The following is a 19,310-nucleotide window of genomic DNA, read 5'->3' on the forward strand; positions in this document are numbered from 1 at the left end:
GGTTACCTAGCAACGGGACCTACAGCTTATTGTGGGATCCGAATTACATTATATCAAGAAACTAATTTCTAATGACCAGAAACGAATTCATCCGATTCCACGTTGGCAGAGCGGAGAATCGAACTGGCGACTACCGAATCGTTAGGCGAGCATGTAAACCACTCGTCCAACGAGGAACTAGATCTGATCAGGCAAGAGGGCAGACATCTAAAGAGCTGGAAGAGGGAGAGAGACCGGAGGAGAGTCTCTCAATTCTGAATGACCCTGTAGAGGGTGGGTGGGGGTTAGCCGTCAGTGCACCTCATGTGGTGCGCTGTGGGCATTAGTAAAGGTTTGCGGCGTTCTCTCCACCCCTAACTGCACCCATTTTTTAACCTTTTACTATACATGTGTTCCCACTTCTTTTGTTCATCTTACTGTCCAACCACTCGAACTCTATATTTTTACCTTAAGCATAGCTGAAAACGTCCCAGCCTGAGATCATGTCAAGATTAGCGAAACCACTATTTTTCAAGATAATATTATACCACTTTGATTTATATATTTATATGTACAAATATATACGTATACATACATACATACATATATATATATATATATATATATATATATATATAGTATATATATATATATATATATATATATATATATATAATATATATATATGATCAAAGTGGATTCGGTAATATTGACATGATCCGCCAAATGTACGTAAATCAATTTCAGACAATTCTGAATAAGATATGGAGAGAGAGAGAGAGAGAGAGAGAGAGAGAGAGAGAGAGAGAGGGTAAGATATGGAGAGAGAGAGAGAGAGAGAGAGAGAGAGAGAGAGAGAGCAAGGTTGCTTCAAGAGAGGAAGGATAGGGTCAGAGTCACTCGCTGTTCTGTGACAGCTGATTAAAGAACGCCCTCGTTCTCCATAAGCTGGGGAGGGGCGGGGTCTCTGCGTGGCATCTCAGCTTGATCGAAATGCCGCTTAATCATTCAGGCAATTTTGTTGCGGTTCCCCGCAATATAGGAGGAGGAGGAGGAGGTGGTGGCGGTGGTGGTTTTCGTATGGCGTGTCCTGTGAAGTATGCATGGCACCCCTGCGGATAACAAGATGTAACTGCTTCTATTTGGGTGATGGGCCTTTATCATTATTTCACCCAGGCAATTAATAGGTTCAAAACTTAAAGCACGGACGACGCCCAGAGTCAGCCAGTCTCTCTCTCTCTCTCTCTCTCTCATGGAGAGGGGTAGTTCCGTCAGTGCACCACACGCGGTGATCTGTAGGCATTATTTAGGGTTCTTTGCAGCGTCCCTTCGGCCCCTAGCTGCAGCCCCTTTCGTTCCTTTTACTGTACCTCCGTTCTTACTCTCTTTCTTCGATATTACTTTCCACCGTCTCTAACAATTGATTTCATAGTGCAGCTGCTAGGTTTTTCTCCTGTCACATCTTTGAAACCGTTTTACTGTCAATTAACGTTTCAGTGCTGAATGCCCTCATAAGTCCCGGCGCTTGGTCTGGCCAGGATTTTATACTCGCTCTCTCTCTCTCTCTCTCTCTCTCTCCTTCCTTTATTCGTTCCGTTATTATTGCTCCCCGTACATTGCTCTGATATTTTAAATAAGAGTGAGACGTCACAACAGTTTAGGAAATTGTATATTTATTTTCTACAGATAATTACAATAGAAAAGTTTGTTCTTTAAAATTTGCCTAGTTTTTCCCCTGCCCCTTGTGCACTGTTAAGAAGAGTTTGCTTGATGGTGTCGTTTATAGTTCCCTGACTTTATTTCTATGTATTTTTAAAGTTATTTGTACATTTTTCTCATACCATTTGGTGTGCACTACCACATAACGATCATCGACTCGAAATGTAAGTTCCATCTTATGTCGAGATTATGGCTGCTACATTCATGAGCTCGAAATACATGTTTATTTTCATAAACTGCTCATTTTTTTAACACGGTGGACTGGGATCTTACAGTGATGTTAATCTGCGAAGCTCCCATATTTTCAAAATATCTGGCTTTTGTTGACATGACTAAACAATCCATAAGTTTCGTATGCTTTCCTTTTCGATAATCACTATATACCGTGACCAAGTGGTTTATTTTTAGAAGTTATTAATATTAATGAGCTTTCGTTATGAAGCAAGTCATAAGGCCTTGAATTTGTCCAGCATTATTTATTACTCCGCACAGAATGTTCGTAAGCGAAAAGAAGAAGAAAAAATATGGAAGGCGAGAGAGTAAAAAGTGAATATATAAAAACAACAATATACAACACCTGATGAATAATGTATATCTGCTGGTGATTCAGTTATCGATCTTAGGTGTCTGAACACACACACAGCGAGACGTGCAGTCATGAACGTTGAGGAAATTATGATATCCGAGAGGCTGCCCTCAGATACCCTCCAGCAAAGGCCTGTGCTTCAGGAGAAAATTAATAGATTCGATTGTGCTCGTGAAGAATTGCCCAATTTTTGGCTGTCATTTTTAAGTTAATGAACACACCTCAATGTACTAAATGTGTGATCTTGTGTTTTAGGCTAATTTACTCCGTGTAGGGGGTTAATGTCATCAGTGCACCTCCTGCTGGGCATTGTAGGCATTACTTAAGGTTCTGTGCAACGTTCCTTCGACCCCTTACTGCAAACCCTTTATCCCGGAGGGGGATAGTGCCGTCAGTGGACCTCATGCTGTGCACTGTAGGCATTACTTAAGGCTCTTTGCAGCTTGCCTTCTGCCCCTAACTACAACCACTTTCGTTCCTTTTGCTGTACCTCCTTTCATATTCTCTTTCTTCATCTTACTTTCCACCCTCTCCTAACACTTAATTCATAGTGCAACTGCTTTGAGGTTTTCCTCCTGTTACTCCTTTCAAACTTTTAACTGTCAATTTCCATTTCAGCGCTGAATGACCTCATAGGTCCCAGTGCTTGACCTTTGGCCTAAATTCAATATTTAACTCAACTCAACTCAACTCCGCTGCAAGCCCTTTTATTCCTTTTACTGTACCTCCGTTTATACTCCTTCTTCCGTATTACTTTCCGTCATCTCCTAACAATTGATTTCTTAGTGCAGCTGTCATCTTTTTCTCCTGTTACATCTTTCAAACCGTTTTACTGTCGATTTCCGTTTCAGTGCTGAATGACCTCATAAGTCCCAGCGCTTGGCTTGTGGTTTAAATTCTATATCCTATTCTGCTCTGGCTAATTTAGCACTTGTAGCAAACTTTGCACACCCTATTTGGCCAATGTGTTCTTCCCCAATTTTGGTAAATAGGTCAAAATTCCAGTCTTGCACATATCCCTTATTTTTTCAGCACATGACCGGGTAGATGCAGATTTATTTTGCCACCAATACTGATTGTGCCACAAATCCACCCTGTGGTAGGGTGTAAGAATACTTCCACCGTAGGTCCTGCGTGTCGTAAAAGGCGACTGACTATAAGGACAGCTGTTGCCTTGCAGTCTCACTTTTTAGTCAAAGCCTAGACCCACCGCCAATAACTGTGGAAACTGCTGCCTTGCAGTCATACTTTAGAGTCAAAGGCGAGGAGGCCCACCGCCAATAACTGTGGTTGATGACAGCAAGGGCATGCGGTCGTAAAAACCCCTTTGCCAAATAATAAACCTTGCCTGATGATGCAATGAAAGACGCATCAGGCAACCGACCCTTTAGTGTAGGGATAGCTGTGGGAAAGAAGACTGACTGCCACCAATATAAAAGATTCATTTTTCTCTTAAAGGCTGAGAGTCGGTTCATCATCTATAATTGGAAATGGGAGGCCTTGTCTTTAACTATCCGTCAAGAGGGTTCCTTCTGGGAAGGTATGAAGGAGAAATGAGCGTCTTATAAAGATGCCGACCGGACTGTGCACTGATAAATAAGATCATTACATTATATATATATATATATATATATATACATGTATGTATGTATGTTGTGTAATGTTAAATAAAGAATATTTAAATTATTACATATACATATATATATATATATATATAAATTATATATATATATATATGATCTATATATATATATATATATATATATATATTGTAGGAAGCCCACAAAAATTCGGAAAAAAAATTGAAAGTTTTTATTTAAGCTTTCGGAGAGTACATTCTCTCCCTCTTTCAAAAAGAGAAATAAAAGTTACATAAACTGAAAACAACGGTCAAGGTAAAAGAAATAACATACAAGCATATGGTTGTATCAGAATAACTGCCCTTCGGTGGTTTGCCGAATCTTGTTTAACAACTTAGCTACACTAACTATATGCTTTGTCATAATTGCATTACAGAAAAGGTCCAGTTTAAAATTACTCTTATATATATTCATATATTATATTAATTATATATATATATATATATATATATGTGTTTGTGTGTGTGTGTTGTCCAATCTCATGAGAGGCCCATGTAAAACACTTTGTTTTTAAGCTAAGGACTATATTTTCGGTGGTCTGACTACTACCCTTATCAACAGCTTGATAAGGGTGGTAGTCAGACCACCGAAATATAGTCCTTAGCTTTAAACACTTAGTTTTAAACCAAAGTGTTTTAAGGGCTCTTTAATACTTGAGACGTATCCTGTTTTAACAGAAGAATATATATATATATATATATATATATATATATATATATATATATATATATATATATATATATATATGTATATATATATATATATATATATATATATATATATATATATACATATATACACATAATGTAACCTGTCGAGTAATTTTGTCACGGTTAGGCAACTTGTTTTGTGGTACTTTCAAGGATTCGTGTTTTTGTCGGCAATTTAACTGATGACAAGGTTACATACCGCAAAAGCATGCACGATAAATTGTTCTACCTGTCCTTGGCAGTGTTATTCCTCATAGAGTTGAGAGGTTCAAGTAGCCGCTATCACTGAGACTACACACATTTGTGTGTGTATGTGAGCTGTACTGGGAGACTGGTTTTGTATATAAGTGGGTTTCAAACAAAGATTTATTATGGCTCCCTGATTCCTGTAATATTTATAAAGGTGGAATAATTAAATATTGAAGGAAAAGACAGTTGTGGCGGGAGTTTATGGGCTAAGGAAAGTGACCGGAAATGAATCGTGGAGGTGCCGATTTCAGCATATTATTATCCATTGCATTATAGTGGAAAGAAATTGCAGTCACCAGAGAAATAAGTTCAGAGTATTCGGAGCAGAAAGTTGAAGAATATCATTTGCGATTGTGAGAGTTGAGTGAAAATGTAAGCATTGAAGATGGATCTGTTTGCATGGATTAAAGAAAAATGAAAGTTGATCATTTTTTGGGAGACAACGCACCAGATGAGAGCTGGATGAAGAGGAGAGAAATCACATACGGTAGAAGGGAAAGAGGTAGGAGGCGCGTAGAAAAGAGAAGTCTGAATTGGTACTAGGATATCTGAAGGAATAAGAGATTTTGAAAAGGCAGGAATGTGCAGATGGGACGAAGTGATAGATAAAAAATGGGTCCAAATATTTTAAAGTGGTGAGTTCTCAAGGAGAGAATGGGGGAGGAAAGTTTTTTGGAAAGAGCTGTTGTAATATTATATTCAACAGCCTTCCTGGTGACGGCTAGACGAAGATGAAATGAGATTTTGTCAGGAAAGTGAATCAGATTGAGGAATTGTGAAAGAATACTGTTCTCTGTAAGTGTATAAAACGATTGCCAATAAAGAGATTTCGTGTATTTGAAAGATAATTGGGGCAGTTTGCATTGTCCTATGAGGTCATTTAGTGTATATATAAGGTTTTCACATTTTTTTCTTTGTAAGTCACATAGATCTTGCTTTTAAAAGAGAACACTTCCTTGCCTTGTTCATTTTAAGGCACTGAATCCTTGTCTATTTCTATTTGTTTACATTACGTGTGCCTTGGCTAGTTAGGGGAGCTTGACTTGGCAGAGGTTTGTACTTGACCGGGAGCTCTTATTGCTCTAGTCTTTTGTTATGCAAGATCATAAGGTACAACTTATTGAAAGAGATTGTGGTCCCAAGGGAAAATGAAAATATAATGGAGTTTTTTTTTTCTTTTCTTTTACTAAAAGTTATTTGCCACGTACAAGGAAACTTCGTACAAAATGAGTCATTATATACATACATACATACATACACACACACACAGACACACATATATAAATATAATATTATATATATATATGTTATATATATATATAGATATATATAATTGTATATTATTCATGATTTCTCCCAACAGTAAGGTCAGGCCATCCACGTTTCAACGAGAAATTCTGCTTTGCAACAGGGCATGAAGCTGAGCGCCCAAAATGATACCAAACACAACAAGGGAATAGACGAGGCAAGAACGACCACGCTAATGGTGGTAGTAAGCAAGGCAACTTTGCGCGAGTGGATTTAACGCTCATGGCTGCGGTTCCCCAGCAACACTACAGCAGCAAGGCAATCGTCCAACCAATCCCTTTAAACAAACAACAATACGACGGACTTCAAGACCTAGCGAGAGGAAAGCCTGCGTTGCTTTGGTTGTGCACGTTTACGCCTTCCCAATTTCAACCACTAGTCTAATTAGTAATTACGTTTGACGGCCCCCACTTCTGCGTTTACTTTAGAAAGTACGTGGAAATGGTTCGAGGGGAAATTTCGCTTCACCGATCTTTGAAATGAATTAGAGAGAAACAGAGAGAGTGAGCGGAGGAGGAAGAGAGACTGGAGTTTTCCACCCGTGCGGACATTGGTGCCAAACTAGCTCCCTCCCTCCCGCGCTGGCTCTGACGAAAAAGAGCCACTACTGATTTCGACCCTGCCAAACCCTTTTTACGATAAGCAGGCGAAGAAAATCAATCGCTTATAATTTCCGGCGGCGGGAAATCCAAGATTTAAGTGACATGTGGCATCCTCAGAGTAGCAGAAGCAACTCTAGGGTTCGGTTGTCTCCTCCCCCTCTCCCCCCGGCGTTAGGCTGAGAGGGCGAGAGAGAAAGAGAGAGAGAGAGAGAGAGAGAGAGTGTGTGAGTGAGAGAGGGCTCGCGAACGAGCAAGAGAGAAAAGCAGCCAGCCAGCAGCAGCAGTTGTTGTCCTGACCTTACTGTAGTTGGTGGGGAGAGAGACACTACAGCTCGGCCAACGACAGATACTTGAATACACACATACTCACACACATACACACTACCTGTTGGACGCATACAGAGATCTAGTTTCAATACCAGTTTCTTTCTAGGGGAAGAGATTATATTTAAAGAAAAAAGTGGTGTTGTTCGCAGATAAAGCATATTTAGCAAGTGAAGGCGGTGTTCTAAGCATAAGGTTGTGAAATAAATTTATATAAGAAAATGTGGTTATAATGAGTTTACGGAAAGAAGTGGTTTTATACTAGGATTACTTTTCACCGTGAAAAAAAAAAAGCTGATTTGACGATAATCCAAGCCTACGAACCTCAGTGTAATGTTTTTGGACTGATTTCACCGTGGTTCTGTTTGTCAGCTGACGACGAGGAGGCTCTTGCGCGCACGCATTCATCCTATCATGTGAGTGCACATATACTTCCGTTGGTCGAAGCCAGAAGTCTGGTGACGTTTCTTTGCTTTGTTTGTCTTGAGACGTGTCTGTTTACTTCACTTTATATATATATATATATATATATATATATATATATATATATATATATATAATATATATGAGAGAGAGAGAATGAATTTTAAGGGAATAGTGATAAGGATTGGTGAGAAATATTCTTGCCCTTATCCGGCATTTAAATATATTTAATTCAAACTTTTAGCTAGTGTTGTCTAGATTATAATAATGTGTGCACCATATGAACATGTGTACACACACACACGCCAGGGCGTTACATCCGTGAGTATATGCACCCGCTCACGGTTAGGGCGTAGCAACCTCTCGGGCCACTGGGTCAACTTCTGAAGTTGTCTGCAGTTATAATTATCTCAGTCGTCCAGTTGTCACCATGAAGTCAACTTCCTAACAATGCTGTTAGGGACCGTTCCTGATAACACACAATTCTAAGTGAACACATTGGGGGAACTTAGCTACAAAATTGAATAATTCTAGGCCTAGGCCAATTACAATTACGCATTCAAGTTTGGACGGAGGGAGAAAATGAACTCGTAAGATCTTGCAAGTTGAATTTTCTTTGTTTTTAGCTAAATAAATACCCCAAAAACCTTTGTAGTCACTATCATTATCAGAGTGACCATTGTTCTTTAATCGAGGTTGCGTATCATTACGTGATTAATCAGTTTATTGAAATATGTGAATATTAATACACTAATCGGATGGTATGAATTAAAGATGACGAATGAAGTTTAACGAACATTCAGGAATAGGACGACTTTTGTCACATTTTAAAACTCGCTTAACCAAAATGTAATTCAAGTCGAACTACAAGAGGATAGAACGAGTCTTGCCGTTAGCCTGTTATGTTAGGCCTACCTTGGGTAGTTTTAAATCCTCATTCTTCAGTTTTAAGAAAGAATTGTGCTGATCTGCTTGTGTAAGATATAAGCCTAACAGATCCTAGGAGCCGTGACTTGATGTAGTCAGTGTATGGTTCTTTTTTTTTATGATATGCGTTTTTCGTCCTATGAAGTAGACCTATTAGTTGATCATTTTCCATATCCTTCTAACTACTTTGACGACTTATTATGTATGAATCCATGTAATTCTGTAAATGCATAGTTGAAAGTAGTGGAGTAGCGATAACGTGATTATCAATTCCGGAAATTAAGATACTTTATTTATATCCGCCCAAAACTTTCTACATGCTGTAGCAGTATATCACCCTGACTCATTCTGCTTATATTTAATGAAGCTCTCGAAGTAAGAAAATTTCTGCATTTAATTTCCTGAGCTTTAAGTCGGTTGGCTCTTTTAAATGAGGCAGATGCCACACGCTCCCAGCCATTTGAATGCTTGCCACACCCATGTTATAGCACTTTTCCTTGTAGCAATAGGATATTGCGTCCTGTGTTACGAGCGTTGCTTGTGACGTCACGGGATGCAGTTACTGTCGAGTTGTTTTCCTCAAAGTAACGTGCACGTGTTTCGTATTTTGTTTTTGAACAGTTCATAATAGTCTTACGTAATTTGTAAGATTCGAAAGGAAGCAGTAAATTATAATGAAGTCTCCCTTACGGCGCAAGTAATAGTCTTGCAATATAAATATTGCATCCTACTTTTTTTTTTTATAATCGAATACAATTATTTTTAACAGCTGGACATTTATTATAATCTATGACGTTTCAGATTTGTCTGTGGACCCCTTTGGGTGTTGAGTAATATCGTATGTCTGATTCATGCTGCCTCCTAGGCCGTGCAAGATAAATGTTGGAGGATGAATCAGCTAAGACGAGTCTGATTGCTCCGAATGCTCGTTGCCAAAGTTAGTCATCCCCCCCCCCCCCCCCCCCGCCCCCCCCCCCCCCCGCCCCCCCCCCCCCCCCCACCCCCCCCACCCCCCCCCCCTCTCTCTCTCTCTCTCTCTCTCTCTCTCTCTCTCTCTCAGTTACCGTTGGTCGGCGTGGATTTTGAATTTCATATTAGTTTTCTTTTAAATCGTTTTGGCAACACTAATGGGTGCTTTTAGGCAAGAGCCCATGCTGGCTTATAAGGCTGGTTTAATTAGCCTCATCCACCACTATTTTGAAACTCATTTTTTCGTTAACGAATTTTATTCTAACAGACAGACAGAAAGAGCATTGCAAACGGTGTTGGTATATAGATTCTACTGGTCATGTTCACCAGATACATGTGTGAATCGCCTATAAATGATGTATTTACATCAGTAATGCTCGCATATATCGCGCCCACACTTGGTTTGGTAAACGCAGTTACTGCCATAAATTTTATCATAAACATTTGGAGAGAGAGAGAGAATTAGAAGAGAGAGAAGAGAGGAGGAGAGAGAAGAGAGAGAAAAATTACCATAGTTTTTCTATACCCAACAATAACATACAATTTTACCATCGTTACGAGGAAAGCGTTATACCACCTAGAATCGGGAGGACCTACTAACCTAACGGGCATTCAACCTTTAGTATTTCTCTTTCGGAAGTAGAGGTTTCTGTTTTTCCTATTTACAGTTGGATGGGATAGGATGCTGTTATTATTATTATTATTATTATTATTATTATTATTATTATTATTATTATTGGAGAAACAAATCCACAGTTATGTAAATGTACATATATTTAAGTTTAAAACAGAAAAGATAGCTTTCGGGAATCTGTACGGGGAACCGTACAGATTCCCGAAAGCTATCTTTTCTGTTTTAAACTTAAATATATGTACATTTACATAACTGTGGATTTGTTTCTCCATTTGAAGACTCGTGCTACTATGAGGAATTTTTATTATTATTATTACTTATCATTATCATTATCATTATTGATTATTATTATTATTATTGAATTATTATTATTAATTATTATTATTCTTTATTATTAATTATTTTATTATTATTATTTCTTATTATTATTATTATTCAATTATTATTGATTGATTTTATTATTATCTTAGTAATAAGTAAGGCAGCCGGGTGTATGCAAGAAGGGTGTAGCCTTTTGTGTTTCTGTAGAACCCAAGTTGGAAATGTAGTTAGTGATTGTTGATCCAACTCTTCTTTATGGCAGTGAAGTGAGGCTGCTGAAGAGGATTGAAAGTTTGAAGCTGTTGAGATGAATGTCTTTGCATAGTATATGTGGAGTATGAAGGCCTGATGGGATGGGGGTCGGGGTTGCAGTGTGGAGATACGTAATAGTAAAAAGTTGAAATAAGTGAAAATGTGGATCAGAGTCCATTGAGATAGTCATGTGGAGAAGAGTGAGTGACTATAGTTTAGTGAAAAGTATTTGATTTGGAAGCGTTAGATGGGAGGAGGCTAAAAAGCTCTTGAGATTCTTAGATAAGAAGGAAGGATTTTGAAATTCCGGAAGCGTGAGTGCTCATGCAAGGCGGCGGTGAATGCCACAATTTGTGTGTAGTGGTGAGTGTTGCGGAAGCTTGACTTGCTTGTGGAATGCAGCCACAGTTTGCTTTTGTTACTTTTTTTTTTTATTATTTTTTATCTTGTAGTGAGCCTACCCCATGTTAGGAAAGATGATTTATATTATATTATATATATAATGTTTTTTTAAATGTTGGCACTAAAACGATCATTATTTTTAAAACCTAAAACGTCTAAAAAGGATAGCATGTTATTATTTTCGCATTCAATGCTAAGCTTGACATTTTAATGTTAATGGTACACATCAAAATGTCAAGCTTACCATTGAACACGAAAATAATAACATGCTATCCTTTTTAGACGTCATAGTTTATAGAATATATATATATATATATATATATATATATATATATATATACATATATATGTGCATATTTGTTTATAATATATATATATATAATTATATATATATACATATATGTGCATATTTGTTTATAATATATATATATATATATATATATATATATATATATATATATATACTACATATATGTATGTTTATAATTAAAATATCTGAATCCATGTACTCACATACTCACACAGTCATTTAAGTACAGTCCACACAATCTACCTGCGTGCACGAAGCTGCTGCTGCTCTGCTAGTATCCATACATGCAGGCACAGCATGCACGTTGAAATCATTTTAAAGACGCACTGTTGTATCGCAATCATAAGCGTAGCCTTTCCATGGATTGGGGAAGCTGTCTCCTTGGGCTTTTGGTTAGTTTACTTAACCTAGAGTTTATCGATTGATTTGAGAGTGGAAGGGTGGTATTACTGTAGCGACTTTGGCCATGTAGGGTAGGGTAGGGAGGGGGGAGTCAAGGCATCTCCCTCCTCCCTCCTCCCACCCTTTCCTTTCCCTTTTCCCCCTCCCCCCTAGTTACGTTTTATTCAAAATACACAACGGTTATAAATCGTGACTATTTACTTAAGGTTCTTTGCAGCGTCCGTTCGGTCCCTAGCTACAGCCCCTTTCCATTCCTTTTACTGTGCTTCCGTTCATATTCTCTTTCTTCCATCTTGCTTCCCACCGTCTCCTAACCTTTCAAACCTTTAGCATAAATTCTATATTGTATTTTTACATGCTTTTATTTAGCTTTATACTTCTGTATCTGTCTGTCTGTTTGGGTCAAAACTTATAACTCAGTTTTCGACCTGATCCCTTCGTCCGATTGACTTGAAATTTCGCATGGTTGCTCAATTCCGGTGACATGATCAGTAGGTCAGCAGTGACCTCTCATGACCTTACAGTGACCTCTCCCAGTATCTCAGGATTTGTATGAAACCTTCGGATTTTTTTATTTCTTTAAATATGTAGAAAGAGTAATAACTCTACTGATTTTTCAAACCTTCTTTGGCTCGACAGGATATCAACTTTGTCAGCCACAATCATAAGTCTGTTACAAAATTTGTCAAAACTAAGAATAAAAGATAGTTAAAACACGCTTTAAATTAAATGCACTAAAAAATGAAAAATAAATTTTCGAGACACCGGGATATCCTACAGTTAATCATGTGTACAAAAATCCTTGCGTGGGCGCCAAATATGGAAGTAAGTGCTACAATATATGAAAAAATAAATTCTTTGTCTTGTAGCACTTCCTTCCATGTTTGTCGCTAACGCTTTTATTTTTATATACATAACTATTTGTAAGAAAATCCTGTTGTCTCAAAAAAAAATATATTTTTCTCTGTTTAGCGCATTTTAATCAAAGCGTGTTTTAAATGTTAGTTTACATTTTTATGCTATGACTATGGATTACGAATCGGTAGGAAAAAGGATATAATTAACTGGTTTCAAGTTCCTTAATGACATTTTCGTCAGCCCTTAACGTACGTACGTGCTGTTTGGAAACGATTTTATAAACCGCTTTGTGGTGGCGGTTCGGGAGATACTGATCTGCAGCTGATTAGAAACCTAACTTTTTGCTTAACCCTGAAAATTTTTGCATCTGATTCCTGATTTGAGTATGCAAATAATGTGTGTTCTCGAGAGCAAAACATGTGCGTTGGCGCATGCGCGCACTATATTATATACGTATATATATTTATATATATTATATATAATATATATATATATATATATGAATAATTATCACCACAACACACATATATATATATATATATATATATATATATATATATATATATATATATATATATGAATAATTATCACATCACCGTGATTCATATAAATTATTTGAGCTACAAATGTCCTTTAATATATATCTAATTCACTCTACCTCGGAATTGATATATTTTCATTTATGCAAACCGAAGGGGAATTTTTTAGTTGAGAATAATTTCGTCCTCTCGTGGGATCGAACCACTGTCCACCTGACTAAAAGGTAGAGCGAATTAGATATCAAAGGACATTTGTAGCTCGAATAATATATATATAATATATATATATATATATATATATATATTACATACTATATATAATTTATATATGATATAGAGATAGATAGAAAAGTGCACATTGTATCATTCATGCTTATTAAAAATATGAGGTGTAGGCCTACGCAGTATGCAAAAAAGCACAATGCAAGGGACAACACCATGAATATCGTGGAGGAATGCGAACTACAAAGGAATTTACGTGCACCTTATACATTAGCGACTCTCTCTCTCTCTCTCTCTCTCTCTCAGCGCATTCCTCTTACCTTTTAGCTTAAGAATGCCTGCTAGTCTTATCTATGAAATATCGGTCTTATGCTTTCACTAGACTTACATGCTTTCACTTTGTGATGTTTTCCTATGATGATAACTTTCTAATCCACTTTTCATCCCTTGATTAACTTTATATATATATATATATATATATATATATATATATATATATATATATATATCTCTATATATATTATATATATATATCTATATATATATATATATATATATATATATATATATATATATATATATCATACACCTCTTCTACCTTGTCAACCTAGGCCTGAAGGGGGGAAGGGGTTGCCTGGTGTTAGACGTGGAGTTTTACACCCCCTCCCTCCCAGATAATCGGAAGACCTGTGTATTCACGCATGTGTGAGCCGGAATCACGGGAGACCGTTTCCTTGCATATTTAGTATCTCTAGGTTTTATCACATGAACTCAACTTCTTTTGTACTGATTTCCTTATATTTATAGTACAATTGAAATATTTTATGTTTTTGCCGATATTACACCACATTAAAGATGTTAACTAAAATACTAAGTAAAATATACTTGTCACACAGTACGAAGTTCAGTTGCAGGATGCAAAAAAAAAAAAAAAAAAGTCTGATAACATTGATGTGTGACATCGTCATTCGCAGGCATCACCTTTTTCCCATCTTAATCATGAAGAATAGCGCTCTTCTGCTGAAAAAAAATCCTAGAGTATTATAAGTCGTCTTCGTGACTTAATCAAGATCCACCTTATTCCTGGAGCAGCCAACGTGACAAAATGAAAGATGACAGCTCACCTTCGTATGTTGTTATAAGCGGGATTAGATGTGACCGTGATTTGACCAATGTGATTTATTTTCTCGCCACTTTGTGTGGAGGATCTTACGGGGAAAATGTTCTAAGAAAAGACGGGGAACTGGGCTGGGGTTGGGAGATTGTGGTGAGGAGGTTGAGTATTGATGTACGATTGTTTATTTATTTAATTTGTTTATTTTCATTTTAGAGTATGGTACAATATTCACAGTATCTGCGAATTGACTTTCCATAAATTTGCTCATAATTAGCACTAAAGTTGATTAAAACAATAAAAAAACGTCATTTTAAAGTTAAGTGAGTTAAATCGATAACTGGGAACCAGCGCAGTTTAATTTAAAACCTTAGGAATTTTACAACTCTTGTATGTTCAATGCGGAATCCAGTGAGACGGGAACCCAGTAGCCTTATGTATCCCAGGCCCCCAGAAAAGCAAGGAGGAATGGAATATTAGTTAGGGAAAACGAGGGGGAACGAAAAGGAAATTGAGGTAACACATTTCCAAATAGTGAACAGCAGAGGAATGAGGTACCTGTAAATAGATCAGTACAATAAAGGGAAAGAACATTTTAAGGGCAAAATTATTAATGATTTGCTGTTAGAAATTAAAAAAAGGCTTAATTCACCTCGAGCTCATGAAATTCGGAGCAGCGAAATTGGATTTTGCGATTGGAAACACTTCTGTTCAAAAAAAAAAAAAAAAAAAAAAAAAAAAAAAAAAAAAAAGGGCTGGGAGAAAGATGAATCAAGTGTCAGGAATCAGTGACTTCTCTCCCTGCTTCTAATATATTTGCTTATCAGCTTGTTCCCTTATTTCGATTAAGATTTTCCTTCGTTTAATCTATGTTTTTTTCCAATTCACTCCCTTTCCTGCTATTCCTCTTTGCTGTCTAGATTTGTCACCCCCTGAGCACATATCGGTCGAGATTTTAAGAGCGAATCGAGCTGGTAAGTCTAGTTAGAGTATGTGTTTGTGTTCTTTGATGTATAGTTTTTTTTTCTTATTAAAAGGGAGAAGCTAACAGAGAACCCAAACCTCCGTCAGCAACACGTAGAAATAGGTAAAAAAAAAAAAAAAAAAATCATGGCTCCACATGCGAATCCATATCCGCTCCAAAATCTAATCAACTCTTGCTTGGTTTGCAGCTTCCAACAGTCCTCACAGAATTTCTTTTATTCCCATCACTAACTTTTTGGGATATTTTGCCACAGAAAGATAGGAAGACGAACAAACAGTGGTGATTATATCAAATCCATTTAGTTTCGTTAACGGAAGATGGTAACCATAAGAAGTATATATATTATATATTATATATATTTATATATATATATATACATATATATATATATATATATATATATATATATATATATATATATATATATATATCTATATATATATATATAACTTTATCTTTTTCCCGCCACTGGGCAGTGGCATAAGGCTGATACAGTTCCTCTTCATCTGTCTCTATCCCGAGCCATTTCCCTTGTTCACGCGAAAGGTTGATGATTGAACAATTTTCTTTTCGAGAGGCGCTTAAACATTCTAACTGAGCGATTCTCAGCCTTCCTTCCTTCTGTAAATTATCAATCCGTGCCCGTTCGTCTGTCGCCAAAACATATATTGGTCATAAATTAACATTTGATACGAGATAAAATGGCGCGATAACAAGCGAAAGTAGTTGTTTTAAAAGGTAACGTGTGAAACTAGTTGGTTTAAAACGTAACTGACTTTGTCGCTCAGCACCAAATCAGTAATGTTATAACTCTCTCTCTCTCTCTCTCTCTCTCTCTCTCTCTCTCTCTCTCTCTGTGTGTGTGTGTGTGTGTAAACATGATAAATTTTCCGTTAGCATTTAAATACTTTCAGATGATCCATGGTTGAGCATTAGTTCATTTATGCCCTCTGTAGCTATAGCAATATTCCGTACTTATTTTTTAATTTGCTCCAGTTCCCTTATATTGGTCATTTTATTTTTATACTTAGTTATCTGTAATTGTCATGTTTCTTTGTGTTTATATATTGATAACGGTATTTCTTGATTGTGTCAAGTTTTTATTTCTAGTTTTAACCGGCTCGTTATGATAATAGATCAGTATCGACTTTTGAAACTTGAAAAAGCACAAGTTGGCGAACAAATGCACTGAGAAGCGCACACAGTCTCGAGCGTCATGCTCCTCTTCAATGTGGAGACATTGAAACCCAACTACGTTTTGTAGTTTTTAAGTTTAACCTGGTTATTAGTTCGTCTAGTGCTTGTTGTACAGAGTTCTCCCAGACACTCCACAGCATCTTTTATTTGGCATCTTGTGACGGTTTCAAGACATTGGACAGTGGCAGTCTAAAAGCTTAAGGAAAGGTTCTGAACTTGCTTGATAAAATGTCGGAAATGCCGTTTGCCTCGGGCGGTGTCACACGACTATGTTTACTTTCGATTTTTTAGCTACCTGCTGCCAAACTCGCACCCCTCCCCTCCCCCCAAAGTAATATACACATTTTTATTGCTGTGATGCAATAGAAATCCTTGGCGAACTTTTGTGACTTCTAGTGTTGAAAGATATGGACTGCTTAGTCTAAGGTTCGCACACGAAGGAAGCAAATACAGTAAAACATTTTTTAATTACACACTGTAAGTCATAAGCGTACAAACCCTTTTACCATTAATGGAGCATAATTTATACACCGCCATTACTTGGTGTTTATATAAACCTAACTGCGAGGCCTATCTATATATTACGTCCCATAACTGTGTATATCAATATCGAAGAGTCTTTATTCTAAGATAGGTCTAGGTCGTCAACTTATTCCAATTTACTACTGTTGTGATTTGTGAATCTGTCCAGTGCTACCTAGAGTAACTTGACTGCAGACAAATCAGTCTGATTCTAACTGACCTCAAGTTTTGCGACGTTAAAAGGTCGTTTTAGTCATTCTGTTAGTCGTCCGTAGGGGAGTAGTTCCGTCAGTGGACCTCATGCGATGCACTGTAGGCTTTACTTAAGGTTCTTTGCAGTTTGCCTTCAGCCCTTAGCTGCAACCACTTTCGTTCCTTTTACTGTACCTCCTTTCATATACCCTTTATTCATCTTGCTTTCCAACCTCTCATAACACTTAATTCATAGTGCAACATTGAGGTTTTCCTCCTGTTACACCTTTCAAACCTTTTACTGTCAATTAACATTTCAGCGCTGAATGGCCTCATAGGTCCCAGTACTTGGCCTTTGGCCTAGATTTTATATTCAATTCAACTCGGTAATAATCAACTGAAGTGACTACAGAACTGTCAGGTTGCACCGTACAAAGTTTTCATACTTGCATTGTTGTGTTAGCAAACTTCAGCTGAAGCGAGAGCGCAAATTCCGTTGAAGAGAACTAAGGCATCCAAACTAAATTCAAGTTGAATTGAGATGAAAAATTCAAGTGATGCAGAACTTGTAAGCCGAAGCTACCGAGTTTACATACTTGAGTAAGAAGCATTATGTAAGACTCCGTCGACGTTTTGCTTAAAAAGTGACAAACTTCGTTTCGTGTTCCCAGAATAAGGTATTGCAACAGTTTAAATGTCCGGTCCACAGACTTAATTGCGAGTAATGGAAGAATTTTCAAGTTTCTTTTCGAGAAAGTCTTTCAGGGGACATAAGACAAAGTTCATGCATTATCTTCTACCAAGTATCTTTGACCGTTACATGGAAAGTGAAGTCAATGTAATTATGTATGTAAAGTCCCCTGACTTTGTGTTTTGTACATACCTCTGCCTACTTATTCATGGTATACCCATTACACAGGGAATTATCATATTGAACCGTACCCCCCAGTTTTAATCCTTGGGTGGAAATTGTAATAATGAATCATTAGCGCCGTAATAAAGGTATATTTTAATGGTCCCATTAACTAGGCACTGAACAGGAGTGGTTATGAAAAGATTTAAATTACTAGCTAATAAATGATGAGCTTAATTTTAATTCAGTTGAATGGTAATAAATTACAGTTAGCCTAATCGTGAACCACAGGCTTTAAAAACCTTGATATAGGTAGGCCAAAGTTACTTGTAAGCACTTGATATGTTATACTAACAGAGTTTAAAGAAGGCATTGATTTTAGATGCTAGTAACCACCAGGCTTAGTTTTAAATTGCCCTTTACAAGCAAAACGAACCTTGCATGACTTAGATAATACTGGTGGCCACATTTTATGTGTTTGTGGTCTGCGTGAATTTTATATGAGGGCATTTCCACCCAAAATTAACTTTTCAGTTCAATTATAATTAATTTTAGCAACTTCTGTTTTTTTCGTTTTAGTGGACATTGTTACTTAAACGCTAAATTGGGGCTATCATTCTTTCCGTTTTAAGCTTTTTGTTGTGGGGGTTGGAGGCTAGTCTAGGACTTTTATTTTGTTGCCCTTTCTATTTTCCTTAAAGTTAAAGAAAATAAAAGCAGTCATACCCTCTTTCTTTTTTACGTTCCGTAGTATCTTTTATTAGCTCTGTTAACTCCCTCTCCATTCTTTCTGTTTCGTTGGAGACGTTATGTCAATAAAGGGGCCGCGATGGAGAGGGGAAATGATTGCAACCTCTCTCTCTCTCTTATCTCGTATCGTGTTTGCCTAATAGGAGATTAGTTTGAACTTCAGATTAATGTTTTACTGTTGTATTGACCTACACCCGATGCATAGGCATATAAGTGTATAACTGCAACCGATGGTTAGGCTTATATGTGTAGACCTACACCTGATGCTGAGGTCTATATTTGTAGACCTACACCCGATGCATAGGCCTATATGTGTAGACG

General features: G+C 37.1%; 1 protein-coding gene across 6 annotated transcripts in view; it reads left to right on the forward strand.

The window, feature by feature from the left end:
• Window positions 1–6,373: 6,373 nt before the first annotated feature.
• Window positions 6,374–19,310, forward strand: part of LOC135223682 (uncharacterized) — a 283,252-nt gene continuing 270,315 nt past the window's right edge. For 5 of the 6 annotated variants that reach the window (XM_064262368.1, XM_064262370.1, XM_064262366.1 and 2 more), the window contains exon 1: window positions 6,374–7,533. The gene's annotated coding sequence lies outside the window, so the exon portion shown is untranslated. The remainder of the gene's footprint in view (window positions 7,534–19,310) is intronic. The other variant, XM_064262367.1, reaches the window with a different exon arrangement.

The sequence above is a fragment of the Macrobrachium nipponense genome, chromosome 10 (genome assembly GCF_015104395.2).
Source record: "Macrobrachium nipponense isolate FS-2020 chromosome 10, ASM1510439v2, whole genome shotgun sequence".
Taxonomy (NCBI): Eukaryota; Metazoa; Arthropoda; class Malacostraca; order Decapoda; family Palaemonidae; genus Macrobrachium; species Macrobrachium nipponense.